This window comes from Tenrec ecaudatus, chromosome 14, assembly GCF_050624435.1.
Source record: "Tenrec ecaudatus isolate mTenEca1 chromosome 14, mTenEca1.hap1, whole genome shotgun sequence".
Taxonomy (NCBI): Eukaryota; Metazoa; Chordata; class Mammalia; order Afrosoricida; family Tenrecidae; genus Tenrec; species Tenrec ecaudatus.
The window spans coordinates 7,976,473-7,995,640 of NC_134543.1; the positions used below are offsets into that span (position 1 = coordinate 7,976,473).

Here is a 19,168-nt window from a genome sequence, read left to right on the forward strand (position 1 = left end):
CTGGCAGGGAGCCCTGATGGCGCAGGAGTTAAGTGCTCAGCTGCTAAACCCACAGGTCCCACTGGCCACTCTGCAGGAGAAAGATGGAAAGACTCAGAGCCCCAGAAGCCCTGAGAGCCAGTTCTCCTTAGCCCTACGGGGTAAGAGTCAGGCTTGCCTTGAAGGCCATGAGTATGCTAACAGCAGTGACCACTCAGACCTTCAACTGAACCTAATAGACGGCTCATTCCCCGAAGACACAGAAGCTGAGAACACGTCAGTCCCAGACTCACAGGCATCTCCACAGCTCTGTGAATACCCCGAAAACTACTCGATTATCCCATCAAAAAGTAGTAATAGAACCAGGCACAACAACCCTGTGAGATGGGCCACGACAGGACTTACTACAGCGGGAGGGGAAGAAGGGGGGTGTCGCTGTGCTATTCATTCATTCATTCATTCATTCATTCATAACTTCAAGAGAAAGGCACTGGTGGGACGAAGCACCCTGCTTTGGCTCGACTTTGCACAGGAGAAGACCCTTGGACTATATGCTGGTCTCCTGGGCTTTAAACTGGGCACAGGCCTGGGCTGCAAGTTATTGGGGGTTACAGGAGACGACAGCTGTGGACGAGGCGCACCCGGCGGGCCCTGAGACAGAGCCTCGCGGCCTAAAAGACACCACACGCCTGTCACAGGAAACCTGACTTTGACTTCCCGGCGACTCCCTCACCCAGAGAGACCCAGGGCCTTGAGTCCTGCTGCCCCCCACGCCCACGCCTGGTGATCTAGGCACAAAGCCCTTCCTGCACCACGGTGCTGTTAGCTGACCCCAAACAGCCAGGGCTTCCCTGAGGGCTGCCCCGGTCCTTCCCAGCATCCGCTTCCTTCACAAACAGCACTCCCGCCGCCTCTCCCTGTGGGGGTCACGTGCTGGCCTCATTTGACTCAAGCAAGACCCACGGTTTCCAAGGAGGCGGGCGGCTCACAGCCATCTGCCAGCCCTGACCTGTCCAGCCACCCGACACATGCTACTCGTCAGAGAAGTGCTGTTTAACTGGACTTCTGCTCGTTCAAACAAACTCCCTCAACTGACAGAGCCATCAAAACACACTACAACCCCGTCTTTCGTCTGGGGTGTTTCTTTCCTTCCTGATTCCAGCGTGAGTGCTGAGATTCGTTGAGGCTGTTTGCCTGCAAGCTCAGGGCCTGGGCCAGCGATTAGAAATGGCACCCTAGCCTGCCGGGCACTCTCTACACCAGAGCCAGCTTCTGAACCCCTGCCTGGCCCACTGTGCTGCAGGGCAAGCTCTGCATATCCACCCGGGTACCGAGGTGCCTCTCCAAGAAACACCAACCTTCCACCTCCCCCAGTGAGAAAAATAACGTTGCGAGGAAACAATCCGTCCACAGGGCAATGGGCCTCCTGGAGCCCGGCTACCACTGCTGACCAGAGGGCCCTGGAGCAGATGGGACTCATAAAGCAGATGGAGGAGCTCCCAAGGCCGTGACCCTCAGACCCCTTCAAACCCAGAGTGGAACCCTCCCCGGGAGTCACCTTGCAAGTGAAAACAGACCAACATAAAGGAGGCTAACTGGGTGAGAAGGCAGGGAGGGCGGACACCGGGAGCGGAGAAGGCAGCGCCGCCACGGCAGGGGATTACAGCAAATGCAGCAATACAAAATCTCCCAAAGTTGTTGAATGGAAAACTCATTTGCTCTGTAAACTCTCACCTAACACCACCCCTCACCCCCAATCCCCACACAGAAAAATGACATGGAACTTTGACACCTGCAGCCACAGAGTCTAGCCACCCCTGCCCGTGTTCAGACAGGTGGTGAAGACAAGAGTCAGGCTGTGCTCCAGCACTGACCTGCCCTCCAGGGAGCCGGCATCACCCTGCGTGGGGCAGGCTGGGCTGGGAGGCACCAAGTAGGAGCAGAGAGGAGCGGGCCCACGAACCCAAGCCAGCCTCCAGGACGCGGTGCCGTGGATACACCAGTTACAAGTCTAAGGTGGAAATGGGACTCTTTCAAAATGCTTGTGGCCATACGGAAGAAGCTAGAGGTTTTTTGCTCTTTTTAAATTTTTTTTAAATGAGGCTTAAGTCGTTTGAAGGGCATAAAAATCTTGGCTGTGATAACCAGCGGGATCTCACGGAGCCTCAGCAAGTAGCTGGGTGCTGCGCTGTCCCCCTTGAATACAATGCCTTGTGCTATCCAACCCAGCGTAGGCACGTTTTCCTGTTTTCTTTACACTTCGCTTCTGTGGCTGCTGCTGAAGCCAGGCACAGCACACCAAACACCAATTCCATGGTCTCTACGCGCCCGAAATCTGGTAACACGGTGCCCGTTCCAGGAGCGGTACAACTGTCATTCCTTCCCACCCTCCTCTTCGGAGCTGCCCTCCCACCCCCTCCACTGAGGAAACCTCACTGCTACTGGGCTTCCTATCTGATCTTTCCCGTGGCTGCATTCCATTGGATCCCATAGAGGGTTTTTAAAAAAAAAAAAAAATCAGGATCATATAGTTAGGTGAAAGTGTCATATCTTATTATTTGATCTCCCTTTTTGACCCATTTTAAAGGTGTTTCAGTTTGTTTGTTTTTTTAAGGAAAGCAAGGGGGGGGGAGAAAATCACAGAAATTAAGGTGAAGGGAGACAACTGTGTAAGACACGAAGTAACAACCATAATATAAAACTGATCACAGCGTCCTGAGGGTGAGAGGGGGAGGGGAAAGAGGAGCCTTGATACATTTTGGAAATGTTGATGGCAACCTATGCTCAAGTGTGCGTACTACAACTGAATGATGGGTTCTTCTAAGATTTGTGAGTGATCGATGCCAATTTAAAAAGTGAAGGGAAACACGGGTGATGGGGCTCTCCGTTGAGTCCCCTCTGACCACAGACAAGGGATGGAAACAGCGTGCACTGGAAAGGACAGTAGTGGAGATTCCGCTCCCTCTTAGCCCATTTTAAATTTGTTCTTGTTTTTATATGTTCTGCTTTCTTTCTCATCTAAGTTTTTCTCAGTTTTACTTTGCTACAGCTATTGGTTTTTTGTTCGTTTGTTTCGAGTGTTTTTTGGTAGATGAAATCCAGGGTCCGTAAATCTGGAGGCAGGGACTGGATTGATGATTCCCTGGGGGCATGGCCGGGGAGGAGCTGGTGGGGATGAATACAAGAGCGATGACAAAGCTCTAAAACCCACTGTGGTGATGATGTACAACTCTTCTTAGTGTTGAGTTGCACACTTTGTGAATTATTTGCCAACAAAACTTAAAAACAAACAAAGCCTCACGTTCCAGGTAGACTTTCCTAGTGAAGCTGAACCAGTGGTTTTAAGAAGCCTTCAGGGACATTCTGGGCTGAGGGTTAAAGATGCTCTCAGGTCAATCATTTCAGGGGTTGTCCAGCTTCTCTGCTTTCAGAAAGTCTGCTCTGAAACCTCCTCACTCGAACAGGATTCTTCTATGGATGACTTGGTCAAAATGTCCAGCAATGGCAGCCAGGTCCGAGGTGTGTGGTTTGGGGGGCTTGCATCATTTTGTTTAAACAAGAAAACACAGCTCCTGTGCCTAGTATTGCCCAGGAACTTAGAAACATCAACATAAAGGAGACAAACTACCACACAAGAGTCCAGATATCACTTAGAAAGTGTGGTCAGGTCTTCTTGGTGGAGCTCCTCTCAGCTGCTCAGCAGTTCAGGACCAGCCAGTGGCTGACTTGGGACGAAGGGCCTGCTGATCCGCTCCCGTGAAGATGCCAGTCTAGAATAACCCCATGGCATCAGAACCCAACACCACCATCACCACCACCACCCCCGCAAGGCTGTTTTGTGTCAGAAACTGTTCCAACAACGATGCTGGCTTTACACAGCCACTGGCCACCAGCGGGAACTGCCCCCTGCCTGCCACTGGGTGCCTGGAATCAAGGGGATGAAGAGAATCTTCTAGATAGTCAATTTCACCACCCGGTGGCAGGATGGTTATGGGTGTTGGGTGCTACCTGGAAGGCAGGACAAAGGTGAGGCTTTCTACTCCCACAAAAAGGTTCCTCTTGGAAACCCACAGGGGCAGTTTTATCCTGACCTACAGGGTCACTGAATCGGATGTGAATGGATGGCAGTGAGTTTGGCTTTTTATTCCAGAGGCTGTCAGCAGCTTAAAACTTCAACGGAGGGCACCTAGCCTTGGGGGGCCCAGAACTTCCTTTCACAGACTGGGAGAGTTGTCAACATGGTCTTCTCTGTAAACAAGTGCTCAGGAAAACTTCCTATTTATATAGTAATGGTGATTTGATAACCAAAGCCCTACTTTCACAGAATTTCTGCAGTGTGGGGTGCACACAATGGTCAACCCGTTCCCCGTACTGCTCTCTTCTCTGGGAAGCTGGCCGCGCAGCACCGTCTCGAGGCTTTCCCTGCATTGTGAACGCCCGACTGTCTGACTTTTTAGAGCTGGGCTTCTTTCTAAGTAAGCCCCAGGTGGACCGGAGAGCAGAGACTAACGCTCAGACACAGAAGGACAGGAAGGAATGGATTTTGTTTTAAGTTCAATGAAAACATCAAGAAGTTTCGTCTTCAGAGCACATTTTAAAAGGTGGGTCCTCACTAACACTGACTGATCTGGGCGAGTCCCAGGGGAACTCCGTTGTCGTAGTTAGGTGCTGCCCTGGGCACCCGCACAGCTGCTTGTAGCTGCAGCCACTGTGCCGACCCCTCTTGTTGGGGGGGGTCTTGCTCTTTCCCCAGAACTTCGACTGTACCAGACACGTTGTCCTTCCGTAGGGACTTCCTGGTAACATGTCCAAAGCATGTGTGTCGGCATCTTGCCATCCTGGCTTCTCAGGGGCGTTCTGGCTGCACAATGCCTAACACAGGCCTGCCCGTCCCTTCAGCAGGTCACGGGGTAGTCTGTTTTCTTTGCCAAGACCCTAATTCAAAGGCATTGCTTCTGCTCCATGGGCATACGGCCTACCTCGTGTTCTTCTGAGTGGATAAATGTTTTCTCGGGCCACCTGAGGGCCACCAAAGCTTCAGAAGCACGGACAGCCAAGCGAAGCAGTGGCTCCGACAGCGACCTCCTTCACCTGGAGCCGCCGTGGAGGGCAGTGACACAAGGGCTGGGCGGCCTGTTCACCCACCTTCCATGCCTCCTTCCTCTCCATTCTGTCTCAGGGGGTGTCTGCCGCCCCGCTCCAAGTGACCACCTCCAAAAGTCCCACACCTCCTCCCAGCCTGGTCTGAGTTGAGGAGTGACCTGCCCCTCCTGGTTGTTACAATCTCCACACACCAACCCATGAAACCCAAAGCCCCAGACACCTCTGTATGGGCTAATTTGTCCACTGCCTGCCTTGTTCAGCCAGCCACACACCAGAAGCAGTTAAACCTCTGGGAGCAGAGGTGACCTGCTTTTCTTCCCCCAAAGAAATGGCACCTGGACCACAGTGATTAAAAGAGAACTAAGAGCTGAAGAAATTCAGAGTACATAGTTGATGGTAGTTAGGAATTACTGGGTCCCCCCCCCTTCAGCATTGTACACGTTGGCATAGTTAGGGTTTTCAAGAGTTCCTATCTTTCTGAAACACATACTGAAACTCTAATGAGTGATGTCTGGATTGACTTCAAAATAACCCTCCCTGGGAAACCGGACGAGGAACATGGAGGGCACCCAGCCGTGGGATGCCGTGTGCTGCTGCGGCTCCTGGATTTCACAGCAGATGTGAAATCCTGGCCACAAACAGTGCCCAGGTTTCGAAAGGCAAGGCTATCACAATAGACAAGTTCCAGGGAATGAGCTGTGACATTTTCACACCCAGGGCCCCACCCCCGCCCCCTGTTGTTATTACATGAGGGTGGGGCAGGAATACTGACGGAGACCTTGAAAAACTTCATTTTCATTGACAAACACAGCAAAGCGGAAACCAGCACCCAAGTCACTCTCTGGGGCCACAGAGCCCGACCTGGGCCTTGAGCCCGCTGGCCCGGATGGAGCAGCTCCGAGCAGGGTCAGGCTGTTAGGAGCTGCGGCATAGCTTTCAGTGCTCACATTCCTTTGTCCCCATAAAACCAGTTTGATGAGCTGGTAAACTTTAGTACAGGCTCGGCACTGCTGACAGTGAAAGATGATTTCCAAATCCAGCGTAAGAGAGACGTGTATCTGCGGAGCCTGACAGGCATGACTTTGAACTCCATTTTCAAAATGGCCACGGAGATGCTCGCCTTGAGCTGTTTACTGAAGACTTCCTTAAAATGTGGCACCGGTGCATGCGGTCCGAAACTAGAGCTCCATCCGCTGCACCCAACTTCATTTCTTAAGGCCTTGATTGCTCTTTTTACTGGAAAGCATTTTCCCTGGGGAATAAAGGCGTATGACCATCAACAAGAGTCACCGTCGCAGGGAAATGTGACTCGGGTCCTGGGTATCGATTCAGAAGGATGTAGGTTTCCGCAGTTCTTTTCCTAATGTTAGACAGGTTGTTTGGTTTTCTTTTGTTGTCATCATTACCAATCAACTGTCCTCAAGAGGCTGTTCTCTCCACTCCAACTCTGAGCGGCCCTGCAGGACAGAGTGCACCGCCCGAGACTGTCGCTCTACCAGCAGAGTAGAAAGCCTCGTCCTGCTCCACAGAGGCTGGTGGCTGTGAGCAGCTGACCTGCGGTGCTACCATCCCAACCGGTGACCCACTGTGCCACCAGGGTGGGTCCTCCCAAAATGCCACCGGAGACGAAAACGGGTCAGATGTGATCACTGCAAGATCTCGAGAGAGACGAGTCACTCTATCTCCTCTTGGCGGCACTTTTCTAAGAGACGAAGGGCTCCAATCTTTTGAGGAAAATCCACGGTGGACGAGGAATGGCCTCGAGCGCAGAGAAAGGCATCCTCCAACTAGGATCCTCAGAGAGACAGCTACAGACACCAGCCTCCCTTCCACCCACCTCCTGCTCCCCAGCAGGTCTCCATCCAGAGGGAGAGCGGGCACTGAGCACAGAGAGAGGCTCCTGTTTGGGTTTCACTGTTTAGTTGTGAATTTGGGGGGAGTTTACATTCCAGATCATCATTTTGTATTCAACAAGTGAGAGTAAGCTGTTTTTAGGCAGATGGTCGACCACTCCTGTTCTCTATATTGAGTTGGGGGTGGGAGGGGGAGTGTGTGTGTGTGTGTGTGTGTGTGTGTGTGTGTGTGTGTGTGTGTGTGTGTGTGTGTGTTTTGAAAACAGGAATCTAAAAAGCAGTGCGGGAGCGAGCACAAGAAACAGTGGCCTCCAAGTCTCACCCAGAAAACCAAAAACCAAACTCACTGCCCTCAAGTGGATGCTGCCTCATAGTGACCCTCTGGGTAGGATAAAACTGTCCCTTTGAGTTTCCAGAGCTGTACTTGTTTACGGGAGTAGAAAGCCCCATCTGATAGTTTCAAACTGCCAACGCTGTGGATAGCAGCCCAATGCTTAACCACTACGCTACCGTTCTTGAGGAGCAAAGCATGATGAGAACTTTCAACAAATTAGGAACAGAAAAAAACATTCTCAACCCACTAAAAGGCATCTACGAAAACCTCATGGTTAGCATACTGCGAAAACTAGATGTTTCCTCTGAAGATAAGAGCTCCAGAAGATTCCACACAAGGCAATTAGACAGGAAAAGTGGGATAGAAGGCATCAAGACTGGCAAGGAAGAAGTTAATCCCTATTTGTAAATGACATGCTCTTTTGCAAAGATAATTCTAAGTAATCCATTGGAGAAAGGAGAAAACAACAACTATAAACTCTACTGGAAAGTATAAGAATCCAGCAAGGTTGCAAGATACAAACTAAATATTGTTTTAAATCTACATATTTATAACACATGCAACCAACAATCTGAAAATGAAGATAGCAATTCCGTTAGCAACAGCAACAGCATCAAAACAACAAAATTCCAGGGTAAAATTTACAAAGGAAGTACAAAGCATACTCTGAAAATGATCAAACCTTGTTAGAAGAAATTTAAGATCCAAACAAACCGAAAGACATCCTATGTTTGTTGAAGAGAAAAAATTGCTAAGATGAAAATATTATCTAAATTGATCCATCGATCCAAAGCAATCTATATTAGAATAGCAGCTGACTTCCTTGGAGAAAATGACAAGCTGATCCTGAATTTTCCCATGGAAACTCAAGAGACTCAGAATAGCCAAAATAATCTTGGGAAAGAAAAACTAAGTTGAAGACTCACATTTTCAATTTTGAAATTTACTACTAAGCTGAAGTAATCAAGACTACGAAGTGGCATTGGCATAAGGAGGGACATACTCTGTGCGTGGTCAACAGATCTCCAATGAAAGTACTAAGACTACTCGATGAGGGAAGGTGGTCTTTCCAACGAGTGAAGCTGGGCTGACTGACAGACCACATACAGCAGCCTGAAACTGCCCCTGGCCAACGGTAACGCCAATGGATCAAAGACGTAACTGTAAGACCTAAAACTTTTACATACCTATAAATCTTCATCACCCTGGGTTTGGCAATGGATTCTAAGATATGGCATCAAAAAACACAAACTACATCAAAATAACAGAGAGGCTTTTTTGTGCTTTTTATGGTGGCTTGTGTGTGGGGCGGGGGGCCTTCAAGGAATATAAGAAAGTGAAAAGGCAACTGGCAATATGGGGAAAATTACTGGCAAATTTTAAGAGTGTAGAAAGAGTATTTAGAATTCACCAAGAAAAAAGCAAACAAATGAAAAAAGCGAACAAAGGATTTGAATAGACATTTATCAAAAGAAGATACACAATAAATGGTTAATAAACCCATGAAGAGATACTCAACATCATTAGCCATTACAGAAATGCAAATAAAAACTACAATGGTCTATGACCTATAGCCTCTGAAAGGGTTATAATCAAAAAGTCAGAAACGAAGTGGGGGTGAAGAAATCAGAGCCCTCTAACACTCCTATTGGGAATGTAAAATGATGAAGGAACTCTGGAGAACAGGCTGGCAGTTCCTCAATGAAACAGAGCTACCAAACAACCCACTCCCAGGAATAGGTCTGCGGTGACTGAGGTCCTGTCAGCTTGGCTAACTATGGATCTCAGTGATGTGGCCCTTATGCTTGGTCCTCCCTTGTTTCCTGATCTGGTACAATGTAATCACCTCCATGACGCGATGTGCGGTGAGGGCGTTGGGGATGTGGCCTGTACCAATACACAGGGACATATACATGTGGCAGGGCTCGCTGGCTTTTGACTTCCTCTGGATCCTACATCCAGCCTGGCATCACCTATCTGACCTCTGGTTCTTTGGACTTGAGCCAGCAGCCCCCACCTGACCTGCTGATCTTGGGTTTGTCAAGCCCTGCAGCACTATGTAAACCAGAAGCCTCCAGCCCTGATGTGACCCATGGACTTGGGACTTGTCAGCCTTTATTACCCCATGAATCATTTCCTTGAAATAATTACTTGCAAGCAGGTACGTACACAGGGATTCAAGTCCCATAATTCTGCTTCGCGGGAGAAACCAGCCCACGACAATGCCCAAGAGAAATGAAAACAGGGTCTGACCAAAAACGTGTGCACGAATGTTCATTCAAGCATTATTCCCAGTAGCTAAAAGATAGAAACCACCCAAATGTCTATCAAATACAAAGGTGTCTATCCCTACAAAGGTGTCCTGTTCAGCCAGGAAAAGGTGTGAAATACAGATACATGCTAGAACATAGGTGACCTTGGAAAACATGCTCGGAGAAAGCCATCAGGCACCACGAGGGCTGGAGCAAGGTGAAGATAGGGCCTGGGGTACCTTTCTGAAGTGGTGGGAAACAAACTACCTCAGCTAGGTGTGTCGTAGAATGTTGCTGTTGTTAAGACGCCATCGAGTCTCACGGGACACGCAGCCACCCTAGGAAAACCAGAATGAGACCAAGCTCACGCCCGCTCCGTGGGAGCCACTGCTGCAGCTACTTGCTGGGCCTTCCTCTGTCCACCTTACCAAGCATGCTGCTGACCTCTAGGGCCTGGGCTCTCCCGAGGACGTGTCCACAGTCTGCGTGAAGAAGTCTTACCACTCTCTCTCTCAAGGGGCAGTCAGGTGGTGCTTTCTCCACGACAGGTGTTGGTTCTTTTGGCGGTCCATGGTACTGACAGCATCCTTCACCTGCAACCTCGTTCAAATGCACCCCCTCTCCGTCAGTCTTCCCTGCCCCCCCACAACTGACAGACACAGGTTATGTCTAATAATCCTCTTAACATGTTATTTCACAGAGATTATTGGAGCTTTGTAAATACAAAACTTGCTTTTAAAAAAAGTTAGATATTTGTAGAAGGAACTGTATTCAAGCTTATCACCGCAGTGACATAAAACAATGTCAACATACGAGGTTATGAGAAGTCTTTCTTGTCCTCTTACAATTTAATAGAAATACTATCCCTGTCGCTTTAAAGAATGTTACACAGTAATAGACCATTTCTAATTTACCCAGATAATATTCCCTACATAGTTTAAAGGAATGACTCATTGACATTGTCCCAGATTCAGTTTAAAGGTACAACAGAAAGCTGTTTTGTCAACCAACTTAAAGATTTCTTAGCAATATGATTTTAAATACTGGGGGTTAAAAAAAGGATGAACTTGTGACATCAGGAGTCCTGGTGATGCAGTGGGTTAAGTGCTGGCCCACTAATAGCAAGGGTCAAGGCACGCAGTTGCTCTTTGGGAGAGGGGTGAGGCTGACTGCTCCCGGAAAGATGTACGGGCTCGGAGCCTCTGCAGCAGTTTGACTCTACCCGACAGGCTCGCTGGCACTGCGTTGATTTTGGGATTGTGACAGAGCTGCAAAACGAAATCGTCAGAGGATTGCTACCAGCCCACTAACTATAAAGTCAATGTCTTTCTCAGTCCTTAGGGATCTGCACAGATGCTGTTGCAAGTAAGATTAAATTATAAGCTTAAATATATGTATATATATGTACATTTATTTATTTCAGCCGGTTGACTTCATTTATTTTTAAAACTAAATGACAGGCTAAATGAATTTCTTGAATTTGACTGTCCACACTCACAAGGATGGTGCTGGAAGCACTGGCTTTGGCCAGCACGGCAGGGGAGGCTATGCAGGTTTGGGCTTCACCGCGTGTTCCTAACAGTAGAAAAGCAGGAGTCGCAGGTTGCCTTTCTGCCCGTGTTTAAGTTTGTGACTAACTACACAGCAAGCGCAGTGGCTCCCACAGAATCTGCCCCATGGGGTTTCACAGAAAGTGTGTACAGGAAGCCCTTGCCCAATTACAAGCCAGTCCACAGTCCACACCCACTGTCTTGGGTCCATTCCAGCCCACAGGACCTCACAGGAGCAGGAGAAACTGACCCAGAGGGTTTCCAAGACTGCAATAGTGTTAGGACTGGATAATTAAAAAAAAAAGAAAAAAGGCAAGAACAGAAAGATAAAGTGTAATGGAGAAAAGGCAAGAACAGAAAGATAAAGTGTAATGGAGAAAAGTAGAAGGCAATTAGAAGACCTTTTGGGCTGTGATCCGAAAGGTCAGCAGTTCGAAACCACTAAGCCACTCTGCTGAAGAAAGATAGGGCTTTCTACTCCTGTAAACAATTACCGTCTTGGAAACTCACAAGGGCGGTTCTACCCTCTCCTGTAGGGTCACTATGAGCCAACACCCAGTTGTCTGTCTGTTTGTTGAGGTGTTCTGACATCTGAATAACAGGAGTATCAAAAGGCCTTGTAATTGTTGTGAGCTATCAAATCTACTCCGACTCATAGCAACCCTGCAGGACCAATAAACAGGCTGTGACCCTGGCAAGAGCAGACAGGCAGGTGAGTTCAAACTGCCAACCTTTTTGGTTAACAGCCAAGCACCACTTCACCACTGAGCCAACAGGGCTCAAGAAGGGTGGGGAAATCGCAGAAATAAAACAAAGTCAAAATAAAATTTAATTTGCTATAGAAGCAATCATTTCTCAGAACAGAGCTAAATCTCCATATGATGAAGATTCATTCACCCAGGAACACAGAGGTGCATCCACAGCGTTCAGAGAAAAAAAACCAGTCACAATGAGCGCGCGCTGCCCGAGGAGCCGCGATAGCCCCGTTCAAACATGTGCGGGAAAACACTTCTAGGGTCTTGTACCAGGCAAACTGTCACTAAGTGTAAGTGGAGGGAGGCAGTTTTTACACAGGTATGGTCTCAAAAATCTTGCCTCCTGTGAATGCTTTCTCAAGACGTCACAAGAAGATATGGCTTCACCAAAAGAGAACGACCTGGGACCCACGGAAGAGACTGGAGTGAGGAGACTGGGAATCTCCATCATCAGGAGGAAAAGAAAGCCTGAGATGCCTATTAGGTAATAGGCCCAGGGAACAGACAATCTAGACTGGAACAGGGAAATGGAAGGTTCTGGAACGGATGGCCCCAAGGAAAAGAATTAAAAGTTGCAGATTATTAGAGGGTCTTGACTGTACTAAAAAATTCTATTGAAGTTTGAAACTAAATTCTTGAGTGGCCCTTGAAATTTACATTCATGAAAAGATAATTTATTCTACTAGGAGACAGAAATTGATTGTAGCTAAGGATCCCTGGTAACATGGTGGGTTAGGCACTGTCTTGCTAACTCAAAGTTTGGCGGTTCAAACCCACCAGGCGCTCTGAGGGAGAAAGATGAGGCTCTTGCCTCCAATAGAGATTTACAGTCTCAAAAACCCTACACAGAGTTGCTATGAGTCGCACTGATTCCACGGCAGTGGGTTTGGTATGTAATGTAGCTGTGAACATGTGATAAGGTAAATATTAAATAGCAATTTAAATTAAATTATACAGCCTTATCAGGGAAAAGGAAAATGTTTCCAACAATGGGAGAAAAGAGGAATGCAAACATTCGAGAGTGACGGGAGGAAGCCAACAGATAGTTTCTAAACCAGAGAAATCTGAACTTACCAGTCGTTGCTATTGGTAGCTACTGATGACTCATGGCGAGCTTATTCATGTTTAAGTCCACTGCGCCAGCTACTTTGCCCCTCCATCTCCTTGAGGGTTCCCTTCATCCTGCTGACCCCTACTCTACCAGCCACGATGTCCTCTTCTAGCAGTTGGTCCTTCCTGATGTTACTGCTATGAGGAGGCGAGTTGGCTCCACCCCGGAGCGATCTTATGATGGACAACAGAGCGAGACACTGCCCGCTCCTGTGGCATCCTTGCAGTTAAGTCTCTTTGAGCCCACAGTTGCCGCCACTGTGTCAGTCTGTCTCACTGACGATCCTTTTGTACAGTCAAGTAAATACTCTCGATTGCCAGCTAAGATCCATCTGACATCAGCAATGACCGCATTCCACGGACTCTTCTGAATCCAGCTTGAATTTCTGGCAGCTTCCTGTCAATGTACTGCTTCTACGGATTCAGAATGATTTTCAGGAAAATTTTACTTCATTTGATGAGAATGGCATTGTTAGGGAATGGGCACAAATGTGGAGCTCTTCCAGTCAGTTTACCAGCCTGCTGTCCTGCAGATTTCTCGGCATAAACTAATGCCAGGTTCCAGCCCTGCATCCATTTTTGGGGGGCACATTTCAACTGGTATCAATTCCTGGAGCTTTGGGGTTTGTTTGTTTTGTTTTGTTTAACCTGCAGCATAGCTTTGACTTCTTATCACTGGCTCTTAATCATATTCTACCTCTTGAAATGGTTGACTGCCAAACGATTCTTTTTACTCCAGTGACTTTTGGAATTCCTTCCCTCTTCTTTTCATGCTTCCTGTATGGCTCAATATTTTGCCCACAGAATCCTTCATTATTGCAGCTCCAGGCTTGAGTTTTTTCTCCAGTTTCTTGAGCTTGGGATACACCGAGTACCCTTCCTTTTGGGTTTAATAATGCTGGTCTTTGCACGTTTCATTTTCATGTTTTAATCTTGTCTTTTCACGCTGTCTTTTGAAATTTTGGGTTCAAGTCTTTCATCACTTCCCATAGCTTTAGCTAGTCTATGTTCAGGACCAAGTTTCCTATTTTTCTCTGCTACCCACTATGTGGTCTTACCTTTCTTTCCTGTCTTTGTCATGGGCTTGATGTCGTCTCACACCATGCCTGGCCTTCAGTTACTAGTGATGCAAGTAATAAAGCTGTGCTAAAGATGCCTTTTCAATTTAGATGGGATATACTCAAGGTGGTATTTGGGCTCTCCTGGACTTACAGATGGACATTTAGTGGCCTGTTCCACAGCCAGGCCCTGCCCTTGTTTTGGCTGCTGATATTAAGCGTCTCCATGATCTCCTTCCACTGACCTAATCAACTTGATTCCTGGTTTCCATCTGGCAAGGTCTGTGTGCACAGTCAGTTTATGCTGCTGGAACACGGGATATGCACTGAAGAAGCCTTGACAAATCCTATGGTGTTCTCCGGTGTTATTTCTGTCACCAAAGCTGTATTTTTCCAACTGCTGACCCTTCCTCTGTTTCCAATTTTTGAATTCCAATGCCCAGTAATTATGGATGCACCTTCATCATATGTTGGATCAATTCCGCATTGAAGAAGTTAGCAGAATTCTTCAATCTCATCCCCGTCGACGGTAGCGGTTGGTGTGTAAATCTGAACAGCACTTGTATTAACTGGTTTCCTGTATGCTTACAGATATTATCACAGACAGAATGGTACTTAAAACAGATCTTAAGGCGTTGTTTTGATGATGAACGTGACACTATTCCTCTTAAATCTGCCACAGGAAACCGTCTGTCAGATTCAAATGGTCAAAACCAGCCTCTTTCCGCTCACGGGGATGTCGGCTTTTATGCATTCCATTTCATTTTTGACAACTTCCAATTTCCATAGATTCAGATTTTGTACCTTCTGCACTGCAATTACTAATGAGTAATTATAGCATTTGGGAGCATGCATCATCAGCAAATGAAGGTCCCCAAAGCTTTGCGCCCCCCATGTCATCAGTCGACTATGCAGCCAGCTCTTGCCCAGTTGGGTTCTGAGCGCCTTCCACCTGCGGGCTCGTCGCTGCTCCTGCAGTAATCCTAAGTGTTCACTGGCCCTCTCTTCCAGAGCAGATCACAGATCCTCTACCTAGCCTTGAGTCTGGAAGCACCCCTGACACCTGCCTCCTATCAGTGGTCTGGCTTGTATTAAAGATAGCAGAAGAGTCGCTTCCACAACAGGATGACAAACAGACAGGTGAGTGCTGGATTTCCTCACAAAGATAACAAAATCCAAATCCCCCATAATAGAGTCTATCCTCTTCACACACACTTCAATCAAAAAGCAACCCCACTGTCATAAGTACCTACCGATCAATAAAGGTGAATAAAACCTAATTCTCCGCACAGGTTGCTGGAAGGCAAGCTGTTAAGAAAACCACACCAAACCGGTGGCGGCTGAGTTAATTCCAAGTCACAGCGACCCTACAGGACAGGGCAGAGCTGCCCACCAGGTCTCCAAGGCTGGCCTCTTTCCGGAAGCTCGCTGATGCATCTTTCTCCTGTGCAAAGCGGCTGGCAGGCTTGAATCACTGCCCTTCGGCTAGCAGTCACGCGCTTTAATCATGGGTACTGTCTGTTTTACTGGCAAACCCACGTTTCCCTTCTTTATGCTCAACTAAAGTCTTCCAAGGATTCCCATATTTGGTCCAGTGTCAAAACACTTAGGATTGCAGTTTGAACTCAGTGCCTTTTCCCCTCATCGGGGACAAATTTAAGGGACTCAGTGCCCAGAGGAGCCCTGACGGCATAGAGGTTAGGCACTGGGCTGCTAACTTCAAGGTCAGCAGTTCGAAACCGCTAGCTGCTCTCCTCAGAAGAAAGACAAGGACTTCTAACCCTGTAAAATGTTAAGTTTCTGGGAAACGCACAGGGGCAGTTCTGCTCTGTCCTATAGGGTCTCTATGAGGCAGAATCGACTCCATAGCAGTGAGTTTCAGCCCTATGATTCCATGCCACCCAAGAATAGCAGAACAAACCCTCCCCGAGGACAGGGACTGACACTGGGGCTGTGGTGATTGGGAAGAGGAGGTAAGATTACCGCTGAGCTGTTGTCTTTTTATTTCAAATATTCCTTTAGCTTTATTTGATCCCCTTTTCAATAAAAAGGGAGGAAACAATACTTATCCACTCTCCACCACCCGTGTCCTTTGACTGTCATTAGCCTCAGAAAAGACTGTTTACTTCTTTGAGAAAAGCATCCAGGAGTTTCCGGTCTTGAACAGTTAGGAATTAACAGGCCTACGTGCCCGCGTGTTTAGCCAGCATTGGTGATGTCAGTGCAAACAGTGCCGACATGCTCTCAGGGCATCGGCCTCTGCACAGGGAGGAGGGTTGTCTGGCAATGCCTGGGTTTGGACAGTTTGCTCACTTATGGGGCCTCTGAGAATGTGCTAGAAGCTCAAGTTGCTGCCCCTTGTTCAGGTGACCATGGAACATCACCCATTCCAACTACACTTAACTTCAAGTCAAGACTTAACTGGCCGCCCTCAAGCCCAGCTGCCCATGACAAAGGTTTGTGGAGAGAGAACACGGTTAATGGTTTCAACCATCCCACCCGGGGCTGGGACATGGGCAGCAGTATGCATTTCAAACAGCCAGCAATCAAAGTGATCCCCGCTGGCCTGAGTTTCCTGGTACAAGCCCCGAATTCCCCTCACAGGCCCATTCCCACAGGAGGACAACACAGAGATGACAGTGTCTGCCGAGGCGGCACACCTTCAGTTCAGCCCCAGTTCGTTCCGTGTGGGTGAGGCGCTGCCCCAGTCTTCTCACACATATCTCGGACAAGGCATCCACCAGGGAAGGGCCTCTGCCACTCTCCTTGACCGTGGGCATCAGGAGAGCGCCCGATGTTGGAAATACAGCCAAAGGCAGGGAGGCAAACTGTCTTCAAGATACACAGGCCGCGCATCATGAGTACCCAGGATGGGGGCCCTGCGAGCCGGGTCCACACCAGGCCCTCTAGGCTAATGGCCTAGGGTGCAGTGGCCACTGCAGTCCCATCCTAGGCCAGCAAGCTGGGGTTCCCACCCCAGTTCTGTACCAATGTGACACAAGGCTTTCAGATCTGAGCCATGAGCACACGCACACACCATCTTAAAGCACTGAATCCAAGCTGCCCACCTGGACGGCCAGACGTGTTGCTGCTTACTCGACGGAACCTTTAAGTGTGTCCTTTGCTCCGCTTCAAACGGTCTCAAATTTGCATTGGAAAAACAACAGCTTACAGAAATGTACATGCAGCCCGGCACTTCCACCTTTTAATTAAGGCCTGGGATCTCAAAGGGGGGAGCCAGTCCAAGTATAGACACGATCGAGGAGGAATGGAAGACAAAACCCCGAACTGAAGGCGAAAAAGCACCTTGTTCCACGCCTGCTTGCTGCCAACACAGCCGCACGAGCCTGCAATGCTTCTTGTACAGCCGGGGAGCTTTCACGACTGGGGTTTTCTGCGTTTCCTCGAGGATCTCACAGTTAGGTCTCAAACTCTGGGCTGAGTCAGCAGCCGCTTTTCAGCTTTAAGAATTCCACCTCGCTCTTAGTGGGCAAGAATTGGGAGGTGAGGAGAGGCTGACTCGCCGTCACAGGCATGTCAGGGGTCAAACAGGAATGTGTGTGAATCCCCAAACTCCGGGAGCCCAGGACCGTGGGCTTACATGTGTGCATGTATGTGTCACAGGCCTGGGTGCGCACACACACACAGGCCCACAGTGAGCAGGGAAGAAGGCACTCCGACTGCAGCTGCTGCCCGGCTCCTGGCGACCCTGGAGCGCCAATTAAGAACCACTCCACAGGGTTGAGACTGGGACCTTGTGGGAGCATAGCACCAGGTCTGCCTTCCGAGGCGCCTCAGGGTGGGCCGGGGCCACCAACCATTCGATTCCTAACTGAACACTTGCCATGTGTGCCAGCTGGGGTCTCCGTGTTTTAGTGCCGGGTCTTGAGCAATGTGCTACAGCTCAAAAAAGCCCACGTGGGGCTCTGGGTAAGCACTGGGCTGCTAACCACAAGGTTGGCCCTCCCAACCCCCAAGCCTCTCCAGGAGAAAAGAGGCGGCTCCCCGCTTCTGCAAAACCTGACCGCCTCACAAAGCCTATGGGGGGTTACCGCAGCCAGGATCAACTGGATAGCAGGGCTGGGATTTTCTTGGTTACCAGTACAAATGGAGTACTGGTACTCCATTATTCCCAGGAACAAACACAAACTCACTCACTGCCACTGCGTCATTTCAGACTGATAGGGATCCTAAAGTACCCACTGTCACCCACTCCATCCCTCCTCACGGCACCCCTACAGGGCAGGGGAGAACGGCTCCAGAGTTCCACAGAGTTCAGGGGGCGATAAAACTTCACGGAAGCAGGCTGCCATAGCCTATAGCTCAGAGTGGAGCTAACCCTGTGGCTTTCCAGAGCGGTCACGCTTTATGGGACAAGAAAGCCCTGCCTTCCTCCCACAGAGCAAACACGAGCTCTAGTTTCCCAAGAAAGGGCCCTAGTGGCATGGTGGGGTAGAAGTTAGGCTGCTAACCCTTAAGGTCACTGGTTCAAGCTCCAGATAAGGTTTGATCTTCCCTCCCAAAAGATTTCTTGGAAGAGCAGTTCTTCTCCATCCTATAGAATCTCTACGACCCTCCTTTTCTTGGCAGGGGCCGGGTGTGCAGTCCTGGTCCCCGTTATGTACGGAGGCAGAGGGAGCGGACTCCGGTCCCCTCAGCATCATGTCTTTGGTGCCAGAGGCTGCCCATCCGCTGGTTCTATCCTCAAGCGCGGGACAAGGACCCGGGAAAGCAAGCCAGAAACGAGGCTCCGCTCCGGGCTGCTCACTTCGCCCTCTTTGATTTCAGGGTTCTGGACGCCACCTCGGAAGCGGGAGCGGTCATACCCCCTTGTCTCGCCATTACCGATCAATAAAGACTCCGAGCCACAAAAAGAAAAAGAAAAAAAAAAGAATCTCTACGAGTTGGAATCCACTCAACGGCAGTGGGGGTGGGTCCTTTTCCTAAGAACTTAAGGGCTCACCAACAATTCTACCTGCACGTCCATTCTTGGCACTCCAACCGCAGTAGCCGGGACAGCCTCTGACAGTGATGGTAAGCGCACACAAGATGAAGTGCCACTTCCACAGCGCATTAATATTTCATAGAAGTGCCGTCTTCAATCCAGTCTATTTTTCTGCTCCGCAACTCCAAGCTGACACTTGCGTGCACACTGAGTTCGTAGGCAGAGAACG

At 48.9% G+C, this 19,168-nt stretch overlaps 1 protein-coding gene and 1 non-coding gene across 2 annotated transcripts in view; one reads left to right on the forward strand and one right to left on the reverse strand.

Moving 5' to 3' along the window:
• CDC42BPB (CDC42 binding protein kinase beta) overlaps positions 1 to 19,168 on the reverse strand; it is an 84,646-nt gene that overhangs the window by 63,134 nt on the left and 2,344 nt on the right.
• Positions 18,568 to 18,715, forward strand: LOC142427086 (small nucleolar RNA SNORA57). The gene has a single exon (XR_012779915.1). It is a non-coding gene; the product is annotated as a small nucleolar RNA SNORA57 (small nucleolar RNA).